The following is a 22,711-nucleotide window of genomic DNA, read 5'->3' as shown; positions in this document are numbered from 1 at the left end:
CAAGACACGCCCCCCATCACCCAGCCCTGGGCTTCCAGAATGAAAGGGGCCAACTCCAGACTCTCAGCAGAACAGCTTTTATTGAGAAGTGCACACACCGCCCACAGCCTCACCCGCCAGTCCCCCCACCCCTCCCACCGGCTGAGTCCCGGGGGGCGGGCCCTCCGCGGCTTGTCTCTGGGGGCCTCAGGGAAGGCAGTAGGTTGTATAGTTATCTTCCCAGGGGCAACATCACTGCCCTGAAACCACACAACCTACTACCTCACCCCGCCGGCTCCCTGGGTGCGGAGGGCCCGCCGCCCGCCGCTGCCCCACGCCAGCTCGCCCCTGCCCGTGGCCGTGGCCCTGGGCTGAGCGGAAGGCTGGGCGGCGCAGGGCAGGAGAAACGTGCGGGCGGGGCCTCGCTGGCCCACTCGCGGTGCAGCCCACGCTGCCCGCCCGCAGTGGAGGGGGGAGGACCCCCTTTCTCCCACGTCCCCTCTCCTCCCATGTGGAAAGGGCTCTGGCTCCCCCCACCCTGCGAGGCTGCCCCCTCGCGCCCCCAGTCCGGCTCCTGGGCGCTGTCCACCGGCGATATCACAGCCGCTTCAGGAAAGACAGTAGATTGTATAGTTATCCCACAGCAGGGCCGAGCCCCAAACTATACAACCTACTACCTCACCCCAAAGGGCTGTCAGTCTCGGCGAGAACTTCAGAGCTTCTTCCTGGGGGGGGGAGGGGGGCACGGGGTGCAGGGGCCAGGACAGGGGGCAGCTGGGGGCCAGGCCCACAGGTACGAGGGCTCAGGATTCTGGCTGCTGGGTCAGCTCCTGGGAGCAGCACCTCCACAGGGAGGAGCCCAAGGAGAAAACCACCTACCAGAGGGGGTAGAGGAGAGGGGAGAGGAGAGGGGAGAGGGGAGAGGCAGGGGGAAGGGAGGGGGAGAGGAGAGGAGAGAGGAGAGGGGGGAGGGAAGGAGAGGGAGAGGGGAGAGGGGAGGGGGGAGGGAAGGAGAGAGAGAGGGAAGGGGGAGAGGCGAGGGGGAAGATGAGGGAGGGAGAGGGGGGAGGGAAGAAGGGAGAGGACGGTAGGGGGGTTGGACTGAGAGAGGGAGAGTGCAGAGTGGTGTTTGGGGAGCTCATCTAGGCACTGGGTCACCCCATCAGGACAGGAGTGGCCATCCCGCCCCATCAGGGCAGGGAGGCCAGCACGCGGCAAAAGGCGTGCGTGCGCCTCGGTCGGCGGGCGTCGTCCATGCAGCAGCAGGTCGCTGGTTTCGCTCTGTCAGGGCAATGCCCAGGTTTCGGGCTCCATCCACCGCAGGGCGTGCAGGAGGCAGCCGGTGGATGTTTCTTTCTCCCTTCCTCTCCCTAAAAATCAATAAACTATGTGAGCCTCGCACCTACTCACTCCACCTGGTGGATAGGCGGCCTCCCTCCCTCCCTCCCCCACAGACTCTGCGCCCCTCCCCAGGCAGCCCAGACAGGCTGGCAAGGCGGGCGGGGACTGAGCAGTCAGCAGTCACCTGCCATCTGCCAGCTGCCGGGAGGCCCTGCCCTGCCCTCGGTGGCCGCAGGGGTGGGGGCTGGGCAGGCCCAGGGGGAGGAGCCAGCGCTGGGGACAGGTGTGTGGGAGGCTGGGTGGGCAGGTGGCGCTTTCAGAGGCAGGCGGATGTCTGGAGTGAGCGAGGCAGACAGACAGTGTCACCCCGCAGTCACCTCGGGCTTGGCTTGGGGCCACCGGGAGCCGGGCCCCACCACTGTCACCCCGATTAGGTTTCTCCCATAAAGCGGCCAGTGTTCCTGCTTGCCAGGCCAACAATGGAGTCAGGAAAAGGACACGGGGGCGGCATGGGGGGCAGGTCCCCGCCAGCACCGCCGTGCAGGAGCGAGACGTGCGTGCCGGGCAGTGCGTGGCCGCGGGGCCGGGCGGGGCCGACGGCCAGGGCAGGCCAGCCAGGCACTCGGTGTATGGAGCCGAGTCAGTATCGAAACTAAGGAGAAATTTAAAAAATTAACTAACGGGAAGTCAGCCTTAAAGGCAGGGTGGACCATGGTCACAGTTCCTCCTGTGCCTCAGGCTCCAGTCGCTGGGCGAGTGCAGGGCCCCAGGGGCTCGTCACCCCAAGACCACACCCTGGGGACACGGGCAGAGTCCAGCTGTGGCTCAAGGACAGACCCAGGCCCCCCTTCCTTCTTGGGCCCCTCCTGACGCCCCTGCCTGTGCAGGTCCTGAGCGGATGCCTGGTGCTCTGGCCGGGTGTCCCCTTGGTGGGAGTTGGTGCCCATCCTGGCCGCTCCCCACCTCCCGGGGCTCCTGGGCAGGGTCAGACACCCCTTGGCCAGAGCAGGGCCAGCGGGTGCCGAGTTTGGGAGCGAACAGGAGTAGCATCTGAGAAACTGGGGTCCTGTCTGCAGACACGCCTACCCGCATGGGGGGGGGGGGGGGACACGGGCGGGGGGCTGGTCCCAGGGACGGCCAGGCCATGGTGTGGCCTCTCGTCTGGCCAACCAGCCATGGGCCTCGGCAAGTCACTCGGCGCCGGGGCCTCCGCTGCCCGCAGCCACCCCGCCCGGAGGAAGCTCGCGGGCAGCATGTGCCCAGAGAGGTGGCAGCGAGGGAGCAGCTGCCTGCACGCCCGGGGCAAAGGTCACGGTCTGCCTGGAGTCCAAAGGGAAGGCAAGCACTCGGCTGCCCTGTGGGCGCCTCCAGCGGGCATCCGACCATCAGGCAATGGTTCTAACCTCAGAGGCATGTCTTTATCTGAAAATATTCTCCACGCAGGCCATGGTCTGGGTCACAAGGCAGGGGGTGGGCATCATAAAAAAGCCCTCCTGGGCACGGCTCCCTCTGGGGCGCCTTTCCTGCCCCCCAGGAGGCTCTGGGCCAGCCTGGCGGGTGGGACACACAGCCCGGTCGCTACATCCCCTGACCACCTGGTGCCTCCATGCTCGGCCAGCCGCTGTCCCACAGGGACCTCCCTCCTGCTCTGCAGCCCCGCGGAGACCAGCACCCTGTCCACGTGGCACTCACCTCCTCCAGGGAGCCCCCCGCCCTGCCCCCTGAGGACGCAGGCTCCTGGCAGGTGAAGGGAGTGAGGGGCCAGTGGGCTCGAGGTGGCCAAGGACCCCCCAGGAGCAGGGTTTCAATCCCCGCTCTGCAGCCCTGGTGGCAGCACCCGTGTGCTGGGCACGGGGGTTCTGGGGTGCACGAGGCTGGGCAGGGCCGGGCGAAGGGCTGGCTCTGGGCCGCCCTCCAGTCTGGGGGCGCAGAGCCCAGCTCCCAGATTCACGAGGGCGGGAACACGCCCGGACCCCAGGCCGGGAGACTCCTCCCAGCCTCCAGCCTGACAACTCGCCCGGGGCCGGGGTGGACACCCCCTGGGGCAGGCTGGGCAGGAACTCCAATCCCCGGGCTCAGCCCAGACCTGCCCGCACTTGTCCTTGGAATGCCACGTGGCCCCGCCCCAAGGTCACCCTTCCCGCCACCGCCCGCAGCCCGCAGCCAGCAGCCCGCATGGAGCAGGCTCCCAACTGGCGAGGAATGCCAGGGGCGGGGCGGATGCCTGGCCGGGCCCCATGCGGGCACCCCAGGCCATAGGGGCCCGAGGGCGGGAGCCGTACAGCGAGCTTGTGGGCGGCCACACCCTGCGGCCGGAGTTGGCCAGACACACAGACCAGGGGTGAGTCCCCATCTTGGCTGCGTTGCCGGGGCCTGAATGGCTCCAGCGGGGACTTGGGGGGCCGACGGCTCCCAGGGCAGCCGGTGTGGTCAGGGCACGGGCGAGCTCGAGTCCCCGAGGACAGGCATCGGGCAGAGCTGCCAGAACCTTCCCCGCCACATGACCCCCATCTGGTCTCTTAAAAAGGAGCCACTTACACCCACCGTACGGAGCTGACGTCAGAGAAAACGAGCAAACGGGAAACCCCCGGGGCTCTGCGGGCACCACGCTAATTGCTGATTTACCCCCCGAAAAGCAGGCCACCGCGCGAGTCTGCACACCCACCTCGGGCTCCGCTGGGCCAGGCTGGTCAGGAACAAGGGCAGGATCTGCACCAGCAAAACCATGGCCATCGGGCTTGACGGTGACGCGATGCCCCTGCCGCCCCCACCACGACTCCCGCCCTCTGTGGACGGCGGCCTTTGGGGGGAACAGGCAGGGATGGTCCGGCGGGCAGGTCAGCTTCACTCTTGCCACATGGTTGGTTCTGAAATTAAATGACATTTTTCCGTCACTGCTGAAGAAACAGATCCTCATGAGGCCAGAGTTTGGGAAACGGAGAAAGGCAGCCAACACGTGTAACCGTCCCGGAGGCTCCGGCCTCACGGAACCGTGCCCACCGGGCCTGGAGCGCCCCCCACAGCCTGAGCCCCTGGCACCCCATCGGGGAACTGGTCACGACCACCGAACCCGCAGAAGATGGGCTGCTTCCAGGTCCTCGCACCGTAAGAGGCACTGGGTGGGCGCCCCTCTCTCTCTGTCTACGTCTTCCCCTTCTCCGGACACCCCAGCACCCCAGAAGGACGGGCCCCAGTCCTCGACGGGGCCCTCTCCCAGCTGCTCGCCCCTGCACAGTGACGCCCGCCCTCTCCGGCAGGGGTCAGCGCCCGGCCGGCCGCTGGTCTCGGAGCCCTGCCTGGGCCTCACGGGGACGGGGCTTGGTGGGAAAATTGTCTGCTGGCGCCTCGGAGCTCCTCATAGCGATGGCACAGGCCATCTCATCTCCCCTTTCAGTAGCTGGACTCGGTCCGTCCATTCATGAAATGTCCCCCAAGAGCCTGCCCTGCCCGAGGGGCTCAGGCTCCCAGAGTCCCAGGAAGGGGACCTGGCTGGCACCCTGCAGGGTGGGCGACATGGGCACCACCCAGGGGCCGATCAAAGCGGGGGACATGCTAAGAGACATCAGAGCTGGCAGGACTGGGGGGGGGGTCTGGGCGTGGCCCGCCCGCTGCCACCCCCACCCGCAGGTCTCACCTCACGCGGGGGCTGAGCCGGGAGGGCGCGGGGAGGCAGCGGAGGAGCCCGCCGCCGCCGTAAATCACCGCCGGGCGGTATAATTATCTGGGCACTTAAGCTCCTCTTTCTTCTCTCTCCCCCTGGGGAAATTTCCTTCATTTCCTACATTATCCCCTCTCCCCGAACGTCTAAATCAACCCCGACCACACTGCCCGCTCCTCCGAGCTCACTCTCTCGCCAACCTGGGAGGGGGGCTGGGTGCAGGGGTGGTGGGCACCCGGAGGCGATGGCTCACACCCACCCAGGTCTCTCCTGCCCGGGACAGAGGACTCAGGTGCCACCTCACCTCTCCTTTGGGCTGCGGAGACCGTGTGCCCAGGTCCTTCACCTGCCTCTCCGCCTGGGATCCGCGGAGGGGCCTGGGACAGGGGGGCAGCCCCAAGCTGAGTGGGGGGCGGCTGCGTCCCTAGCCAGCCCCTTGAGAAAGCCAGCCTGCCCCTGGGTCGGGCCGGGTGATGCCAGGCCCACGGTGGGTCTTGGTGACGCGGGAGCGGGGTGGGCACCGCTCTGACGCCGCCACCTACCACATACCCAGCCCTGACCCGCTGCCCCTCTAGTTCCCACTCACACCCGGGCGTCACCACCCCACTTTACAGATGAGGAGGCTGAGGCCCAGGAGGAAAGCTGCCTGCCCCGACCACGTGTCGCTCCGGGTCTGAAGCTGCTGCAGGCCCCACCCCGCGGAGAGGACAGGCCATGGCATCTGGGATGTTTCGCAATAAGCGAGCGGGAGCCCAGCTTCCATGGGGAGGAGCCAAACCACCACTTGGCAGTTGGGACGTAAAGTCCTGAGGGCCAGGCTCCTCACTGAGTGGGAGGGGAGGCGACACCTCCCAGGGCGCCACCCGCCAGGAGCAGCCGCCCAGGCCCGGGGTGGGAGGGGGGGGGGCGGGGGGGGGGGGTGCTACAGCACTGTCTGCCCGCATTCCTGCCTCGGGGGCCTCTCGGGGGCTCAGGGCCCTGTGGGCTCTCACGGGCACGGCCCATGCCTCGCTCACAGCGGTCACAGCCTGGTCACTGGGCGCCGACAGATGCCCAGCAGAGCCTGGCGGGCACCGCTGCCCACGGCTGAGCCGTGGGGCTGCGCACTCCGACCGGCTCGGCCTCGGCAACCACCATCTCTGGTCAAATTCTAGGACCCCTTTCCTCACCAAAAAAAAAGAAAAGAAAAGAAAAAAAGAAAAAGAAAAAAAGGAAAAGAAAAAGGAAAGAAGAGCCCTCCTTGAAAACACAAAAACCCCCGAAGGGAGAATCCGGGCGAGCCGGCGTCCTCCTCCCCCTCCCCGCTCCCTCCTTTCGGGGCACCCCGGCCAGGAACCAGGAACGGGAGGCGCTCCCCGCTCTCGCTTTGCAGATGGTAAACTGAGGCCGAGAGAGCAGGGGCTCGGAGACGCGTCCTGAGCCGCTGCGCCTGCAGGTGTGGGAGCCGGGCTGCCTCTGTCCAGCGCTGGAGCCGCAGCGGCTGCTGGTCGTCGAGAAAGGACGGGGCTGAGCCTGGAGCCAAGACCCGGGAAGGCTCAGCCCGGGGACTGGGCACGGAGGGTGGGCAGCGGCCGCTGGGTCCTGCACCGAAGGCTGCTGCTCTGCAAATGAGAAGAGACGGGGGTGGGGGGGGCTCGAACTCAGGGGGCAGGGCTCAGGGAAAGCAGGCTGGCTCCGATGGAAACCAGTCCGCGGCCACGGCAGCAGGGGGCCCCCATGGTTTCCATGGGGACGGGGCTGGAGGCAGAGCTCTGGCGAGGCCAGCAGATGTGGCCTGTGCAGGGCTGGCGTGGGGGGTGGGGTGGGGGTGGGGGTGGGGTGGGGGGAGGCAGGAGGAGGAGGCGGGGGGGAGGGGGAGGGGCGGTGCCGCGCCCTTGCTGGGACGTGGCAGGCCTGGGGCTGGAGGCAGGAGCAGGTCCCCCCCTCCAGGAAGTTCCCCAGGCCCGGGCCTCGGACTGCTCCAGGCTACATGTCTGCTCCCCACGTGCTGGCCCAGCCCCGCGGGCGCCATCTTGGCCTGGGCCTCCTTGAGGCCCCTGTGTTTGCAGAGGGAGGCCCCTCCGCCCCTGAGTGCGGGATAGTCCAACCGTCCTGCCTCGGGCCCTGCAGCCCCGGCCCCAGCCCCACAGGTCTGCTGGGTCCAGTCCCTGCGCTCTCCTCCTGCTCCCCGGCCAGGCCTGCCCAGAGGGGGTCCCCAGCCTCCCCAGAGGCCCCCCCAGAGAACCCCGGGAGCCCTGAGTGCCTCTGAGGCACAGGGAACTTGGGGGATCGGGGCCATCAGCCCCACAGCGGTCTCCCAGGGACCCACAGGGCTCCTGACTACCCAGAGGGCTGGTTTCCAGGGGCTGAGCCTGGCCGTGGCCATGGCCACCCGGCACCTCCTTCTGCCCTGATTGGAAGGAACCCCGCACACTGAGACCCCGGACATCTGCAGGCACAAGGACCAGCTTCGGGCCCAGGCATGACTCCCTGCCCCCCCACCTTTCCCCCAGATAAGTTTCTCCAAGGGGGAGGGGTGGACTTCTGCAAGGAGACCTGAGACCCCACAGGAAGAATCTATAAGACCCCCCTCCCCCGCCCGCAGGTTCTGCCCTTCCCGGCGGCTCTGAGACCCTGTGGCCGCTCTGAGACCCTGTGGCCGCTCTGAGACCCTGCCTGCCGCTCTGAGACCCTGCCTGCCGCTCTGAGACCCTGTGGCCGCTCTGAGACCCTGTGGCCGCTCTGAGACCCTGCCTGCCGCTCTGAGACCCTGCCTGCCGCTCTGAGACCCTGCCTGCCGCTCTGAGACCCTGTGGCCGCTCTGAGACCCTGTGGCCGCTCTGAGACCCTGCCTGCCGCTCTGAGACCCTGTGGCCGCTCTGAGACCCTGCCTGCCGCTCTGAGACCCTGTGGCCGCTCTGAGACCCTGCCTGCCGCTCTGAGACCCTGTGGCCGCTCTGAGACCCTGCCTGCCGCTCTGAGACCCTGTGGCCGCTCTGAGACCCTGTGGCCGCTCTGAGACCCTGCCGGCTGCGAGAGGTCCCTGCTCGGTGCCCCCAGCCTCCCGGAGTTTTACTCTCAGTGACTGGAAGGCGGACTCTCTGCAGAGCTTCCGAGAGCAGCTGGGCACAACCTCAAACATCCCCCTGGCCTCCCACGGGAGCACTGAGAACAGGTCAGCCCCTCCCTCCTTCCCGCCGGCTGCTGCCACACTATGCGCTGTCCATGGTCCCGCTGCAGGCACTCAGAGCCACAGGCTTGCCGCCCTCAGCCCTGCAGGGCCCCTGGGCTTCCTCAGCCCAGGCAGCAGGCTCTCCCCCAGCTGGTCCCGCTCCCCCTCCCCCGGCAGCGGGCTGCGGACCGGACCCCGGACTGTGGCGGCCACACCTTTCCCCCTGGTGTGGGCCGCGGTGGAGCGCCCGATGAAGGCTGCTTCCACATGGGTCCCGAAGGCCAGGGAGCCCGGTGGGTCGCCGTCCGTCCGGGTGTGACTCCCTCTGGGGGGCAGAGCTCTCCTCTGGTGCCGGAGCACCCAGGACTGAGGCCCGAGGCCCGTGGGGCCCATCCATCCAGGCCGGGAGCCTGTGCGGAGTTGGCGTTGGACGGCTCACTCTTTGTGCACAAAAAAGGCTCCAGCTGAGGGCACCTCTCCAGGACCCGGCTCCCCTCTGGGCCCAGCCGCTGGGCAGAGCTGCTCACCTGGACCTCGCACATGGCGCTGGGAGGGAGTCCTCATCCCAGCATGTTCACCGTGGCGCACACCAGCAGGCTCTGGCGGCGGGAAGGGCGGGAACTGCCTTTTTGACTCCAGGAGCCCTGTGCCCGCCCACACCCGGCCGGAAGTTGGGCACACCCATCGCAGGAATCTCGGGGCTGGGCTGGGCTCCCAGGAAACTGGGCCAGAGGTGGCCCCACCCCCCAGCCTCCTGGGGGTTTGCAAGCCCTGCCCCCACCTCCCATCCAGACCCCGCACTCAGAGGCCAAAGTCCCAGAGGCCAGAGGTCGAGGCCCTTCTCCCCAGCCCACCCACACGGTCCCATGCAGGGCCACATGTAGTTCCCCGAAACCCGTGACTGCCATCGACCCCTCCCTCTTCAGATGGGGAGCCCAGGTAGGGCCACTGCCAGCCCAGGCCTCTCCCTCGGAGGCCACAGGGAGGGAAACCCAACAGGGCCTCCAACAGGCCTCCCCAGCATGGGGCCCTGCCCCCAGGCCAATACCATTGCCCCCACGTCAACGGCAGAGACGTGAGCCTACGTGCGGGCGAATGGTTCTTATCAGGCCTCCTGTCCAAGGCCGGGCTGGGCAATCGCGCTGGCTCATCAGCCCTCCCCCCACCACCACGTCCCCCTCTCCCCCTCCCCTCCCCCTCTCCAGGGGCCCGGCACGTAGGCGCACGTGCACACATGCACACGGCCTGCCCACCCAGGCTCTGGCCGCTCCCCCCCGCCTGCCCGGCCGCCATTTCCTCTCCCGGGCCCCAGCCTCGCTTCAGTCTGCAAATGGCCGCCCCCGGCACCGCCTGGCCCCGAGGGGACAGGGCCCTGCCTGGCCAGAGCCCAGAGTGCAGCGGGCTGGGCAAGGGCCCCTCCTCCCCCCACCAGCAGCCCGCACGGGGGTGGCTGTCCACCCACTGGCTGTTTGGCGGCCCCGGGGTGGCCCACGGCCAACCCTAGGCGGACACATGGCCACCAATAGCCCGTCCACCTCTGGAAGCTGTGATGGTTCAAACCCACCAAGTTTCTCTTGCACCCAAGTTCCTCCACGTACCCGGAGCACAGGACACCTGTGTGTCCACGCACACATGCTCCACGCACGGGCCACGGCGCAGAGAGCACGCCATCCACATCCGGCCGCCACGTGGACACCCGTGTTCGCGCTCAGTGAACGCAGAATGAGTGCGGGCTCTGGAGGACGCAGGCCCGCGTTCGAACCCCGTGCCAGCCCTCAGCAGTGGGTTGATCCTGGGGAACTCACTTGCCTGAGCTCGGTGCCCCTCCCCCCCCCCCCCCCCCCCGCCCAGGACAGCCCTGAGGACAGCCCTCACGTCCAGGCGTTTCTGAGGGGCTCTGTGTGAGCTAGGCATGTGCTAAGTGCTGTCTGCGTGTCACCGTGGGGCCGGGACACGTGCTGGCCCGTTGCACAGATGGGGAAGGGGGCCCAGCGAGGTGAAGCTCGCCCCTGACCAGGGAGGAGAGGCCCCCATCGCTGAGACTGACCCGAATCTTCGAGAGCCCCCGGACCCGGGCCAGGGCCAGTGCCCCGGCCACTGACGAGAAATACAACTCAGATGCCGAGACAGGGTCGACCACAGGCTAAAGGACCCCCCCGCCCCCCCCCCCCCGTCAGAGAGGACGAAAGGGTTTTTAAAAATCCGGGAAATTGGCTCCCCAACGGGGCTGGCAAATGCCATCAACTGTTCCTTCCACTCCCCAGCGTCTCCACCAACAGGTCCGTCCTTAAAACAAGCCTCAAAAAAAGCTGCAGCCCAACTCCCACTTACTCTGCAGGACGCAGCCCAGCCCGCCTGTTGGAGGCACCAGCCACCCCGGGAAGGGGCCTCGGGGCTGGGGGCTGGGGGCTGGGAACAGGAAAGGAATCCAGAACTTAGAGATGCAGCAGCAAACACTTAAAAACGAGGAGGAGGGGGGAGAGGAGCCCTCTGAGCTGATTACAACACCGTAATGTGAGCAAATTCACAAAATAAACAGTCACCAGCGTTTGCCAATGATTGCGGCTGTAAAGGTGCTCTGCCCTCCCGGGTGGCGATAGGGACCGATATAGGGTGCCCTTTATCTTGGCAAGATACATTTTTTTAAAAGTTTATGGCTACTCTTTGTAGTTACCTGTTGATTATTATTTTTTTTTTTTTTTTAGTTTGGATTTTAAAGTACCTTTAGACCATGCCAAATATTTAACCAGCTGTTTTTTTCATAAAAGTCTCAAAATGACTTTATGGAAGGCTGTACACACAACACCCAGACAGTCAATGTCCGCCCCGCGACTCTGTGAAGATAGCACCGTCTAACCCTGCCCGCACCCCACAGCGCGAGTTCCAACCCGGGGCGAGCGCGGCCCACGCTGCAGAACAAGATAAAAACTGGTAACTCATTAAGACACGGCCGGTCCTTTGACCAAGGTCATGTGCCGTCTCAAAAGGCAGAGATAAAGACCAAAATTTAAATTAAAATCTAATGAAGGGGCTCGTGCTCCCCGGCGGAATTTTTCGGGAGCGGGCAGGTCACTGGGTCAGGCTGCTCCTCGCGGCGGAGGCAACTTGTTTGTTTGTTTTGACCTCCGATCTCCCGAACCGTCGGCTCCACCGCGGGAATACGCCGCGCGGCCAAGGCCCGGAGCCCGACAGACCAGCCCATCTGTGCTGTGAGGACGGGCCACTTCAGTCTACAGCGGGGTTTATATAGAAGCGGCGATGTGAAAACTGCTATGCGTGCTGCTTCTTTAAAAAACACACACACACACACACAAAAAAAAACACAATCCTGCTGAGAAGGAGCGGGTGCCATGGAGAATGCCGAGATTCTGCCCGATTTACAAAAATAAAAAAAATAAAAGTCTATGGAATGTTTCACTGATTTGGGGAAGAGGTCTATTTTACTGATTTCACCCAAGTTAAGAACTACGATGGTCACTGACCATCCGGCTCTGCAAGTTACACGCTGGGTAAGGTGGTAGCCACATACATTAAAACCATGAGGTGAGCCTCATCTCAGTGCAGAATACTAATTCAGAACGCAAATGCTCATTTATGGAAATTAACTGATTTTATGCTACTCGCCCCACCTTGTCCAAAAAGAAGATGAGTTAATACTCAGGAAATGTGACTACCTATCATTCCAGGATTTAGGATTAAAAATCTCTTTCACCGGCGTTAATTACAGCAAAAAAAAAAGTCAAATTAAAAGAGATGAGCAGTGGGCTGCTATTAAAAGTATTAAGTGCTTTTAAAAATGATTAACAACGCCCCCCCCCCCACCTCCAAATGCCTCTCTCTACTCTTGCTCGCTTGCCTTTAAAGTGGAGGACACCCTGTTTCTTTCCCTGACTTCTATCTTGTCACCGGTGTTTCATGGGGTGCTTGCTAAATATTTGGGTGGCACGCGCCTGGCGCCTGCAGCAGCGTTCGTGGCTGTCATACCACGGAAATGTTTCCATTCCCGCCGCTGCGTGCGCCCGTCTCCGCAGCCCACGTCCTCCGGGATCGACTGCTGTCTGGTCTCAGAACAAAGCAGCTGCCGATTTTTTCATTTTTTCCTCGTGTGGGCTGAGCTGCCCAGGCCCCCACGGCTCCGAATTAGAAAAACAAAGGTGCACGCACAGGAGAATCTGCCTGTGAGCCGCAAGCTAGAACTTTCTGGACCAAGCGTGCCATTTTGCATAAATCAAGACCCGGGCTGCCCTGAAACGCGGGGGAAGCCGGCTGCGTCTGCAGGCCACGCTCCGTCAGCCCGCCCGAGGGCGGAGGTGAGCTCGCAGCTGCACTTTGCAAAGCCCACCTTTTAAGGGAAAAGGTTCAGCCACTCCGAAGGGTCAGGGACCAACAAAGAAACTCAGGCAGCCCTGGCCCCAGCTCTCCACGAGCCCTGGCGGGCCCCCGGGGACACGGAGGGAGGTCGGCACCAGCACGGGATTAGGACCACGCAGGGCCCCCCAGGGTCTGTCCGGCGGACAAGCCCATGTGCCCCCCGCATGCAGGCGGCGGGCAGGGCGGCTGGGAGCCGGCCCAGCACTGCGAGTGCTTAAAAAATTAAAAGCCCCCAAACCTAACAGATTCTCCCACACTGAGCTGAGAGTCCAAAACAGCTTTCTTTTCTTTCTTTTTTTCAAAAAAAATAAAATAAAACGGAAGGGAAAGAGAACTGGGTCCCCACGCTGTGGACACGGCGGCGTTAAAGATGCTGGACCACATAAAGGGCCTCTGTTCCCCGAGGCGCGGCCACCTCGGAGTGCCAGCCGGGCCGCCGGCCGCGGAGCCGCCGGGAGGGGCGTGGGCGCCTCCGGTGCTTGTCCCTGTGCCACTCCTGACGCTGCCAGAGATTAAAATACCAGCGATAACGGACCCGAGGCGAGCGGACACCGCGAACACGCCAGAGCAGGCCGTGCCTTTAATGCCTCCTGGAACGTTCGCTCAAAATGACTGAAACCGGCTGCTGTGCAAAACGCTCCTTTCCATTGTGATCTCGAAAGCTGTGGGTCTTAGAAAGAAATGGCCTCGGCTTCCACATTTCCCTGCAGTTTCTGGAAGGACTGACTTCACTAAAGCTGGTGGTGGTGGGGGAGGGCAGGGGGGGGGCTCTGAGATAGAATTTGAATTCCAGAGAACCAATTAGAGGGAACGAACGAACAGCACGAACACAAGATGGCAGAGCCCCGGCTCGTCTCCAGAAGAGAAGCCAGAGGCGACTTACCCAGGCGCCGGGGAACGAGGAGCTCTCTCTCCAAAGTGAGGACGCGAACCGTCGTGGCCGCTGGTCACGGCGGCCAGGCCATGCCCAGGTGCCAGCCCCGGGCAGACGGGCCCTCAGGTGTCCCGGTCTCTGGCCACCGCCGTCTGTCCGTCCCCGGTCCTGGCTGGCGTGGCCTGGGCCTCGGCCACCGGAGGCAGGGCTGCCAGGAGCGAGTGGCGCTGGGAGCCCGGCTGGCAGCCCCGGAGGAGAAAATGCTACTTTTGTCTCCTGCGCTCGCTGGCTCGTCTGGCACTGGCTGCGGGGAGGGGGCCGGGGCGCGCGCTCGGCCCCGCCCACCGGGCATTTTTGAAAGATGCTCACGGGTGTCAGAGGCAGACGTGGCAGAGGCGGGTGGGCCGGACCCCCAAACGAGGCGGGGGGGGGGGGCGGGGAGAGCCGGCCGGGGTGGGGGGGGCGCGGGAGGAGGAAGCTGCAGCGTCTGGCCACTCAGCGGCCGCGGAGGAGGACGCCGGGAGCCCGGCCCGGCCCGGCCCGGCCCAGCCCTCCCCGTGGCCAGGCTCGCGCCATGTTAGGGCGGCCTCGGGGCCTGGCTGCCCTGGGAGTCCAGGCAGCCGGCTGCCGGGGAATAGAGGCCGCTTTGTTCCCACGCGTGGCCCTGCAGAGCAGCAGGGGCCGGCCGCCGGGGTGCTCCCAGGACGCGGCACCCCAGCCCACCCAGCCGCCCCCGGCCCGCCAAGGGGGCCCACCTAGCCAACGCTGGGGAGGCGGTGGCCACAAGTTTGATTCTGGCCCTGTGTCCCATCAGCCACCTACGTCTGGGCGAGCCACACCGCCTCTCCTAGCCTCGGTTTCCCTCTGTGTGAAGACCGGGGCCGCTGTGACAACAGAACGAACAAGGCACGCAGGCGCTGACCGGTGGCCGGGACCCCCGGGCGCTCAATAGCTGGTCCCCACACCCAGGCGGGCCGCAAAGGTGGCCAGGAGGCCGTCCGGGGTCCAGGTGCTCACCACAGCCTCTCACAGACACCAATCCTTCCGTTTCACCAAGACCAACACCGGCCACCACAGCGCGGAAAGGTGGCCGCTGTGCTCCGGCCCTCGGACCCGGGCCCGTGAACTGGGGTTTCATTGTGGGCACTCCTATTGGAGATTTATCAGACGTGGGCCCCGGAACTGCACCCTCAGGGCCAACCCGCTGGCCCCCATCTCTCCTCTGGCCCTTTATGTGGCCGGGAGCTGAGGCGGTGACCACGGGTGGCTCTGTGCGGGGTAGAGGGGATGGCGTGGAGGGGCCGTGGCTGCACCTGCCTCCCTGGACCACGGCCTTCCGTCAGTGACTAATGGAGGGAGGGACGGTCCGGACACCTCAGGCCAGGCTGCCAGGGGAATGCTTTCATTCGCTTTATGCCCGGGCAGGGCCGGTCATGCCCAGTGTGTGAGTGGTGGGGAGAGAGGGAGGGAGAGAGGACTCTGGCCTCCAGCACAGCCACGTGACCAGCTCGCCAGCTGATGACAGAGACAAAGCAGGTAGGATTCCGATGCCACGCACCCCGCCAGGAACGCCGGGAATGCCATTCCAGCCAGGGCTTGGCAGGGCTGCCCACAGCCTGGCCCCAGGAGGAGAGGGTCCCCGTGCTCCGCGGGGGGAGCCACTGCAACCAGGTGGCCGTCTCAGGGCCGGGGTTGCCGCTGCTGGAGGAGCTGGCACCGCCACCCTGACACACACATCGCCGCGGTGCCCTGCAGGCCGCACAGACGACGGTGGCCAGATGTGGGGCTCAGGACGAGGCCCAGCAGCCGGGCCCGCATCGGGTCCCTCTCCGATGGGCCATGTGCCGAGAGCTTCGGCAGCACCTCCGCAGTGCCGGGCACAGAATCCCCCTCAACCGGCCCGTCTCCCCCTGGCAGGGCTCCACAGACGACACGCACGGACCCTGACATATTCAGGACACGCGTGTGTCCCCGCAGGCCTGAACCTGCAGGTCCAGTGCCGGCCCGGAGCCCAGGCGAGTCTGGGTGACGGATGTGCAACCCCCGTGCCATGTGCTGCAGCTTCTCTTACCGTCAAACCACTCGCGGGCTGCAGCCCGGCCCCGTCGTCTTGTTATCATTTAAAATGTAATTACAAACGGCTGATTTGAAGGGACAAATCGCCCTGAAACACATGGAAGGCGAATGTAGACTTAAGAGCCCAAATCAGCAGGTAAAGATTTCAGCGAAAGCCCTCCCGCCCCCTGGAATCCCAGACCTGCGCAGGCCCTTCGCGGGAAGCCAGCCCGGCGCGGGAGCCAGCCGCATTCCTTGATGAACCTGAAGGGGGAAATCTGTTACTCCTGGGGGAAAAAAAAAAATGGCCTCTTTGCTCCGTCCGTCCGTCTCAGGCACATGTTTTCTGACCACGGCGACCAGCCCCGCTGACCGTAAGAGCGGCTGCCGCTGCCCGCGGGTCACGGCTCAGCCCAGAAAGCCTCTCCGGCCGCTGATTAAACAAACGGAGGCCCCGTCTGCAGCTGCGCCGTCCACGCGGGTTTCTGAGCCGTCCCGGCCGGCCAGGCTCCTGGACCCCGACGCAAACAAGTCTCCAACCCAAACTTTGAATTTTACTTTTGAACTACACGCCCCCCCAATAAAAGGTGAATAAAAGCTTCTGTTTTAGGGTCCCTCTGCCCCGTGTCACCACATTTCAGTCGTCCCATTTCAAGCTGACTGATCCTACCCCCCGGCCTGAGGCTGCTGTGGCCACCCCCACAAAAGACAGCTCTCTTCACAGTGTGTGGGGGCGGGGGGGGGGCAATGCAGAAGGGGGAACACATTGCAGCTGAGAGGCTCCAGGATTTTTTTTTTTAAAGATGCAACTGAAGTTTTTTTTAAAAAATAAAACCTCGTTTTTGAGGACAAATATTAGCATTTGCCAACAAAATCTTTTGGGGTGAGAAGGAATCTTGGCGGGGAGGAGACTCTGACCCCGTCCCATCGGGCTCACACCCTCTCCTGCCCTCCACCGGCCTCGCAGGGACGTCCGTCCACACTGAGGGCCCTCTAAGCTGGCTGGGGTCTAGTCCCATTGTCCACTGTGGCCTCCCCCCCCCCCCCGCACCCCCCCTACCCCGCCACCATGCTCTCGTTACAAGCCCCATCTGGATGAACTCCTGCCAGAGGCCCTAACCTGAGCCTGGGGTCCCGGCCCCCCCTCCCCAGGGCGCCTTCCCGGCTGCGTGGAGGCTGTGGATTTAGCGGGAACCTGGCCGAGCTGCTTCAGCACCATCCCCAGGGGCCAAGCCAGGAGTGGGGAGGTGGCCGGCCGGCCGGCGGGCAGGCCTCAGAGGGAATTCTGTTCATTCTATGAATGCGGCAAACTTCCGTCCAGCGCTAACTCTGGCCAGGCTCCTCCGGGGTTACACAGCCTCGCCAGCAGGGCAGCGGGTCTGAGGGCTGCGTGTGGCTTCACGGGTCAGGCTAGACTCTCCGGGACCTGCAGGCCTCTCCCAAGTTCATCAGAGAACGGGACTGGATTGGGGGAGGAGTAGAGAATACCAGAGAATCACAAATACCGTCCAAAACCCCCTCTCTGCGGCCACCCCCAACCCGGGGACAGACCCTTTCTCCTCCAGTCCCTGTTTTCCTCACGTCCACTCGGCGACACCCCCCCCCCCCGCCCCGCCCCAGCAGACAAAGGCCAGCGGGGCCTGGGGAGAGGGAGGCCCCCTCCCTCCGGCCACGACCCCAACCCTGGCTACCTTGCCGGTGCTTCGTGCCCCTGCGGCCTTTCAGAAGAAAAGCCACAGAAGAAAACAAAATAAACTTGTGAAAGTTTAAACTCCACCGAACAAAGAAAGCCAGGCGTTCCCACCGAAACTTCCCCCGAGCCACGGGTCCGGGACCATCTTTCTTCCTTTTCTATAAATCTCTGTCCCTGACTGAGCTCCTAGGGCCTGCGCTACCCAGACACTCGAGCGCCGAGGTCCCAGCCGACGGGACCCGGGTCGGCCCTGAAAATAAATATTTCACATAAAAGATCCATTGTCTTCGCTCGGAGACAATTGTTGCTTTTTCTTCCTCTTTGGCCCCAGAACATCAGAAAGCATGGCCGGTGCCTTTTAGGGCTCGTCCTTGTTCCAACAAGACCTGCGGGGAGGGGGGGGGGGGGGGGCGATCTCGCTGGGTCTCCCAGACCCTCGGAGACAAATTCCTCCCGCAGCAGAGGCCGGCGTCTGATCCACGTGCGTGCGGATCGGGCCCAGGAAGAATGAGCTCGCCCGTCCTGAATTCCTCCCACCACATTGCCACCCGCCTGGCCAGCCAGGCAGGCGCGGTGCTCAAAGGAAGGGGTACCGCTTCCGTGGACACACCCCGGGGGACTTGGGCGCACCTGGGGTGCCCAGTGCCTCCCACCGAGTCCCCGTGGCAAGGAGAGCCCAGACTTGGCCAGCGCAGGACGGGCTCCCTTGAAAACATCGCTGGGGCTCACTATCCTGCCACCTGTGGGGCGGGGGTGAGGGCGGGAGGGGGTGCATTCCAGGGGCCCTTTCTAGCGAAACCAAAACCAGGCTCCCTGTTTCTCACAAACTCAAAAATATAATGATAACTGGCAATAGAAACGGTGATCACCATTTACAACAATAACAATTACAACAGGGGCAGCCATTTACGGCGCCCCCGCCACGTGCCGGGACCTGGGCTTTGTGCGACTGAAGCCGCCCCAGCCCTCGGAGTGACCCTCTGGGGTCAGCATTCCTAGTCCTGCTCTCAAGCTCGGGGCTCGGGCCCTGGGGGGTGATGTGACTTGTCTAGGGTCACACGCTGAGCCAGGGGCCAGGTTGGAGGTGCCCCAATGTGAGCTAGGCTCCCCCCTCCCGCCGGAGCCCCCCCCCCCCGCCCAAGCCCCCCACCCTGCTCAACGGGACTTCTGCAAGAGAATTCTCCCTTTTCCCTAAACGTGCAAATCTATCCCCAAGCCCAACAATGGCCAAGCATGGGGGTTCCCAGATGTTTTCCCGCCCGGCCTGGAAGGGCTTCCCTATCTTCCAGAACATGGGCCCGCAGTGGGGGCACACGCTGGGGTCTTCCAAGAGGTTTCCCCAGACACGGAGTGCCTGCCAGGGTGGGCAAGGCCCTCCAGCCCCTCCCGGGGGCTGCCTCGGAGTCCGACCTGGTTCAGGGCGGGATGGAACAGGCCCTGAGCCTTCTGAGGGTGGAATCACGTGAGACGGGAGTGAACCACGCGGACCCAGAAGTAACCCTACTGCAGAGCTCCCCACTTTCCGGCTGAGCAAAGCAAATGCTGTGGGTGCCTGTCCACGTGGCATGCTCAAGGCCGGGCATGGTAGAGGCCCCTCACCCCGCCCCCCTCCGGCCCCCGCGAGCAGCCGCTCCCCCCCCAGCATCCCCGGAGACCCCTCACCCAGGATCTGGGACCACAAGTGGCCAGAGGCTGGGCATGGTGGGGCCGCAGTGCAGGCAAGGAGCCGCCCTGCTTAAAAAAAAAAAAACCCAAGACCACCGGGGCCATCTTCCCAGCAGCCCGCCAGCGGTGAGAACCTATCCCCTTGCTTAGCACAGTCTATTGAATCCAGAAGTGATTTAAAAAAAAAAAGAGACAGGCGTAGTTTCGTTTTCGGGTCCTTGTCTTTGTGTGCGCGTCATCAAAAATAAAATTGTGCTTGGATGGGCTATGCCAGCTCGGCACGAGGCCCGGTGGGGCGAGCCTGCGCTGGAACGGAGCTGCCCGAGGGAACAAGGACAAAGGCAGGGCCTGCAGGCAGCCCCTCGGTCTCCTGGAGACTCAACTTTGTCCCGTTCCACATGCCGGGGGCACATCCAGGGCAGGAGATGGGCCTCTGGGGCTTGCCAAATAGCAACCCCCCACAAAGTGGCCCGGGGGGTACGTCCTGGGGTGCTCAGACCTGTCCCTGTCCCTCCTGTCTGGCCCGCAGGCCGTGGGGGAGCAGAGGGTGCCCCATGTGGGGGGCTGTTTTAATCCTGGGGGACACCCAATGGCCTCAGCACAATGCCACCCATTCCCACCCATCAGGCACTGTTACGGGTCATCTGTGGACCCAGAGAAAAAGCCTCCCACATTTTTCAGGGGAGCCCCAGCCCCCCCCAGCCCTCAACACTTGAGCTTCCTATAATTACCAACCTCGTCACCGCCATCACCACGCCGAGCACAGCTCCCAGGCGGAGCACATGCTCTCGGCGGCAGCACCCCATTCTGAGATCACTCCCGAATGTTCCACCCCAGGTTTCGTGTCTGCTAACTGCCTCGGATACAGTCATAAATAAAAATTCAACATGAGAGGTGGGGGATGGGAGGGGGGCAACGGCCTAGCCAAAGAGCCGGCCAGGGTCGCCTGCAGCTCCAAGCAAACTTACAGCCTCGGCGGCCAGGTGGGCCAGACCTCACTGAACCGCCCTCCTTCGTCGGGGTCCTTCCCGGGATCGGGGAGCCAGGAATCCCCGGAGAGGGAGGCACAAGGCAGACCTGGGCTCCTCGGGCCTCTGCCCAAGTTCCCGGAAACAGGCCTCCAAGTGCCAGCTCACGAGTCCGGGGTGTGATGGAAACGGGGCGCCCCTCCCCAGTGTGCTGTGGCCTCAGCACCCCGTCAGGTTACCCAAACCACATCACACGCTGGGGGGAGTGCGGGGAAGTCGCACCCGGGATGTGATCGTAATAAAACGCAGCTTCGTCCCCACAGGTCCGGGTTTCACTGTCACAGGGAAGGCGCACACAAGTCCCAACACGCATTTTTTTTTAAAGTCCCAAACGGCGAGGGGCAGCGAACTAAAATGCAATGAGGGCCGTGCTGGCCTGCCGAGACCCCACTTTTAAAGAAATGAATTCCAGCGTTACCTTCCAGCCCCGTCATGACGGCAAACCTGCATTCCTGCACCCCTTTCCTGCTCCCCACACACTGGCCAGGGCCGGGGACAGGCCCGCGTGTGAGCCGCTATAAAGGGGGATTTATTACGCAGAGTTATGAGTTGTTTTTCATTTTATGCCACCATAAACAACAGCTCCCACCAGGGCCTTTCACGCGGCCAGCCGACTCGGCCCGGCGGGACCAGGGCCCCTCAATCCACTCTCGTCACTGCAGGGCCGGCGGGGAAAACAGGCGGCCGCTGGTGTAGGACGCCGACGCCGGGGAACACATTTTAAGAAAAGGTGGTGGCTCCCGAATCCCGCTCCCCAGCACATCTAACCTTTCAGAAGGTGCTTCCTCCTTCCCGCCTACTCTGGTGGAGGTGCGCCGGCGCTATTTTATGGATTCGGTGCCTTTCTCTCCGGCAAATGGCCCGCACACCTGAGCCTGGGAGCCCTGCATCCCAAATTCCGAGCCCAGAATGTTAGCGAAGGTCCCGAGTCCTGGCCAGCGGCGGAGGCTGCAGATTCAAGAGCAGACCTCCTCCCAGCGCCCCTCTGCGGAAGGCCGGCCCTGGAGAAGGGCTCTTCCTAGAAATCTCTTCATTAATATTTAATTATTCACTAACTAGCAAAAGTGAGAAAGGCACTTACCGTCCTCAGGAGTCGCCCTGAACCCCGCGGCGACCCGCGGCGCGCAGGTCGGCAGCCTTGCCCTTGCCGGAGACCGCCGGACGCGGCCCGCGCGGCGCGGTCCTGCCCGCGGCTGCAAGGCCCTGGGCCGCCGGCCTGAGTTCAGGGCTCCAGACGCTTCCCTTCCCCCCGCGCCGCCCCCAACCGCAGAGAGCCAGGCGGTGCCCTCTCCCCGAACTCCCCCGCAGGTTGGCTCCCGGCCGGCGCCGGCGGAGCGCACGGCCAGGCCGCACTTCCCCGGCCCCGCGGACTGCGCGGCTCTCCCTCCCGGCCTCGGCTTCGCTAGATTGCAACCCCGACCCTCGCCAAAGAGGGTCCGCGGGACCCGGTCTCCTCGCGCCCGCGCCCCGCGCCACGAGGGACCTTTGTCCTGGCCGAAAACGAAAGCGCGCCGGGCCAGGGGCGCCCACGCCCTGCCGCGGAGGTCCCGGCCCGCTAGCCTCGCGACTTTCTCCAAGTTCACGTGCATCCCCAGGCGGCCGGGCGGGCGCCAAGGGCCCGAACTTGCAGCGCCCGGCCACCGGGCGCGCGGCGGCTTTCTCCCGGGCGGGCTGGGGGCGGCCGGCGGCGCGGGCCGGAGGCACAATGGGCGCCGCCGGGCGGGCGGGCGGCGGGCGGGCGCGGGGACAGCACGGGCCTGGCTTCTGCGCGGCCGCTCGTCTGGCGCGGCCCGGGCGCCGAATGCGGTGGCGGCGGCTGGGCACAGACGCGCCGCGCGCCCGGTGCATGCTAATGGCCGGCGGCCGCGCCATGAATTATTCAGCAGCGGCTCGGAGAGAACGAGCGCGGCGCGGAGGGCGGCCCGGCCCGCGCTTCCCCCGCCGCCGCGAGGCTGCCCGGCGACTTCCCAAACTTTGCCCGGTCGGCACCGAGGCTGAGGCCCCCTCGGCTCCTCCGTCCCCGCCTGAGCGCGCCCGCCGCGCTTCCCCCGTTGCCGCCTATTTTATGTCTTTTGTCTCGGAGTTGGCACCTGTCCCAGAGAGCGCGTTTCCCTGCCCACCCCTTCGCCGCCGGATCGGGGAGGGGGAGGGGGGAGGGGGGGACCGGGGAGGGGGGAGGGGGGACCGGGGAGGAGGGGAAGGAGGGTGAGGGGAAGCCAGGCGCCCAGGGCCCCGCAGCCCCGAGAGAACGCCTGGGGGCGACGGCCGTGCCCGCGAGCCCGGCGCCCCTGTTCCGCAGAGAGGTCAGAGCTTCGGCTGTGCCCAGAATACCAACGAGGCCTCCCGGGGCCCCCGCCATGCCCACTGCAGGCGAGGACAGGGCGCGGCCCCTCCCGCCTCCCCCCTCCGCCATGCACCCTCCTCCCAGGGCCCGAGCGCGCGGGCGGGGCCGGAGGCTCGAGCAGCGGATTCGCCGCCCGGGCCCCGCGCCTCGCCCCGCAGCCCCGCGTGCGCGCCCCCGCGGGCTCGCCGCCCTGGCGCTCCCCGCCCGCGCGCCCCCGCCCGCAGCCCCGCCCGCCTGCGCGCGCCAGGCAGGGGGCACCGCGCTGCGGGAACCCGGCCGCTTTTTGCTTTGAGCCCTGGAGCCCGCGCACCCAAGGGGCGGGGGCGGGGGCAGCTAGCCCAGCCCGCCCCGCCGCCCTGGCACTAAGGCGGCTGCTGGAGCGCGCTCGGCGGCTGCGCTTCGAGGTCCCGGCTGCCATGATTGCGGGCAGTGAGGCGCGCGCGCACGCTCGGGCCCAGCTTGGGGACCCCCGGCGGACCGACAGCCCCTGGTCTGCCCGCGGCCCTGTGCGCGCCGCGGGCCGCAGCCAGGGTCGCCCGGCTGGTCCTTGCG

At 65.2% G+C, this 22,711-nt stretch overlaps 1 long non-coding RNA gene across 3 annotated transcripts; it reads right to left on the bottom strand.

The window, feature by feature from the left end:
- Positions 1 to 265: 265 nt before the first annotated feature.
- On the bottom strand, positions 266 to 13,654 carry LOC139007660 (uncharacterized). 3 transcript variants are annotated; one of them, XR_011470878.1, is made up of 3 exons: positions 13,384 to 13,654; positions 3,986 to 4,187; positions 266 to 1,349 (listed from the first exon to the last, which is right to left on the bottom strand). It is a non-coding gene; the product is annotated as an uncharacterized lncRNA (long non-coding RNA). The 3 variants fall into 3 exon arrangements; XR_011470879.1 differs by lacking the exon at positions 13,384 to 13,654 and adding an exon at positions 8,657 to 9,295; XR_011470877.1 differs by lacking the exon at positions 13,384 to 13,654 and having other exon boundaries at positions 3,986 to 5,862.
- Positions 13,655 to 22,711: the final 9,057 nt, after the last annotated feature.

This window comes from Myotis yumanensis, unplaced genomic scaffold (assembly GCF_028538775.1).
Source record: "Myotis yumanensis isolate MYYU_CA2020_CCGP unplaced genomic scaffold, mMyoYum1.0.hap1 SCAF_3, whole genome shotgun sequence".
NCBI classification, from domain to species: Eukaryota; Metazoa; Chordata; class Mammalia; order Chiroptera; family Vespertilionidae; genus Myotis; species Myotis yumanensis.
Note: the sequence above shows the minus strand (reverse complement) of the source record. Positions and strands in the feature narration are given on the sequence as shown.